The sequence below is a fragment of the Myotis davidii genome, unplaced genomic scaffold, assembly GCF_000327345.1.
Source record: "Myotis davidii unplaced genomic scaffold, ASM32734v1 scaffold123, whole genome shotgun sequence".
Classification (NCBI taxonomy): domain Eukaryota; kingdom Metazoa; phylum Chordata; class Mammalia; order Chiroptera; family Vespertilionidae; genus Myotis; species Myotis davidii.
Genome location: NW_006295391.1, coordinates 3,222,584 through 3,225,047, shown reverse-complemented (window position 1 = coordinate 3,225,047; position 2,464 = coordinate 3,222,584). Strand labels below are relative to the sequence as shown.

General features: G+C 40.5%; 1 protein-coding gene across 9 annotated transcripts in view; it reads right to left on the bottom strand.

The window, feature by feature from the left end:
- The window catches only part of TBL1XR1 (transducin (beta)-like 1 X-linked receptor 1), a 171,055-nt gene that overhangs the window by 45,719 nt on the left and 122,872 nt on the right, over positions 1–2,464 (bottom strand). Inside the window, exon 1 of one of the 9 annotated variants that reach the window (XM_015568012.1) lies at positions 649–734. The exons of the other annotated variants lie outside the window; for them this stretch is intronic. The gene's annotated coding sequence lies outside the window, so the exon portion shown is untranslated. Of the gene's footprint in view, positions 1–648; positions 735–2,464 lie in introns of those variants that run through there. 9 annotated transcript variants of the gene reach the window in all.

Genomic DNA, 2,464 nt, shown 5'->3' with positions numbered 1-2,464 from the left:
TGAGCATTAAATCAGATTTATTTCCTTTTCCTTTCTCTCTCTCTCTCTCTCTCTCTATCTATCTATCTCTCTCTCTCTCTCATTTTTATCCTCACCCAAGGATATGTTTTCATTTATTTTAGGGAGGGAGGGCGGGAGGGAGGGATCTATGGAAAGAGAAACATCGATTAGTTGCCTCAGGTACATGCTCTGACCAACCCACAACCTAGCTATGTGCCTTGACCAGGAATCAATCCAACAACCTTTCGGTGCATGGGACAATATTCCATGCAACGAAGCCATCTAGCCAGAACTGATTCAAACTTTAAAAAGGTTATCCTGGCTGTGATATGAAGAATAGACTGGAAGGAAACTGGACTGGAAAAGGGATAGGTTGCAGAAATCTAGCTGAAGACCAAGAAACCTGGACTATACTGGAACTGGGGGGGCAGTACTGGGATTCCCCAAGTACTCAGGAAGTCGACTCAAGGTGATTGATTGGACACAGGGATGAGGAAAGGGGAGTCTCAAAGGTTTCTTTTAGGACATCTGGATGGGTGGTAGTTCTATTTACTGAGATGAGAAACCATGGTGGAAGAGTGACAACTATCTTGATATAAAGAAAGGGACTTTACCAAAAAAATTAACTAAAAGAGTAAAATTAATCACCTGAATGTTCAATATCCACGGGGACACATTCCAAGAACTTCAGTGCCTGAAAACCCAGATAGTACCAAACCCTGTATACACACCTGCAAAATTAGCACAAATTTCTATTTCCCTCTTCACAATTTTTCATATACAAAATACATTCTTAGGATAGATCTTAGCAACCTCAGCATAGGATTTTTTCCCTTTGCTTATTACATTGAGAACTTTCACTTTTTCATTTAAAGCAGTGGTTCTCAACCTGTGGGTCACGAACCCTTTAGGGGGCGAACGACCCTTTCACAGGGGTCGCCTAAGACCATCGGAAAACACATATATAATTACATATTGTTTTTGTGATTAATCATTATGCTTTAATTATGTTCAATTTGTAACAATGAAACTGGGGTCACCACAACATGAGGAACTGTATTAAAGGGTCGCAGCATTAGGAAGGATGAGAACCACTGCCTTAAATGAAGCACTTTATGGCTTCTCTTTGGCTTATCTGAATTGCCAGCTTCATTACTCTTGCAATTTGGGGTCATTATTAAATAAAAGCACTTCTATACCATGAGTGGATCTGATAAGCAAGATGGCTATGAAGTGACTGACGGGCAGGGAGCATACACAGCGTGGAGATGCTGAACAAAGGGGGATGATTCACATCCCAGGCAGCACAGAGCAAGACGGCATGAGATTTCATCATGCTACTCAGAAAGGCACACATTTTAAAATTTGTGAATTGTTTATTTTTGGAATTTTCTATTTAATATTGTTAGACTGGTTGGCCACGAGTAACTGAAAGCATGGAAAGTGAAACCGTGGATAGGGGCTAAAGTACTTACTGCACTTTGGGGTAATAAACCAATCCAAACAAATGCTGATCAGATGCATTTATGGAGTGAGGTAGTGACCAGTGAAAAGTAAACACTAAAATGGCCATGTTATTAACAAAGATGATGGGGAGAAATGCATTAAAGCACTATTTTTTTAACGGATTTATTTTATTCACTCAGTCAATACTTCATTTCAGGACTTCCAATGTGCCAGGTATTCTGATAGATGTTGAAGACACAGCTAAATAAAGTAATTCTTAGCACTGAAGGGTCCTAAGAAGTTCCTAATTCCAAGTTATGATATAAACTGCCAACGACTCAGAGTAAGATATGAACAGCAGTCCTATCTGGTCAGCCAGTCTCTGTAGTCACAAACAGACCACTACAATACCCTGCTAAATATAACAGCTTCTAAACACAAATTTATTTTGTTTGTTGGGGCTGAATTCTCAATCTGATCTGAAGCAAAATAATAGTTCAGCTGCTGCCCTGGGACCCACTGAGTTATAAAAAACTGTCAAATAGTCTTGTTAAAACCAAAACACACTGTGAAGTGGTGACCAAGCATCATCCAGCTTGTAGCTCAGAAAGGAAGAAAGACAAGGAGGTAGGAAGAATTTTCCAGTGGGTGCACACCAAGGAAACCCTAACCGATTTAGCAGTCTGGGAATACAGCCTAGGGAAAGTGGCACTGGTGTTTCAACCTGAAGGACAGACAGGAGCAAAGGGAGAACAGGAAAGTTTTGGGGAGGAGGGCAGGAATGGAAGCAATTCAGTGAGCACTAATATCAAGGAAAGGACTGGGTGAGGAAAGAGTAACAAAACATGAAATAAGGCTTGAAACAAAACCCGTATTCTGAAGGGCCTTAAAAGCATCACCTAGAGAAAATGAATGCACTGACAAGGTTTTAAGACGGTAGGTGAATGACCTAATTTACTTTTTTTAATCCTCACCCAAGGATATGTTTTCATTTATTTTAGGGAGGGAGGGCGGGAGG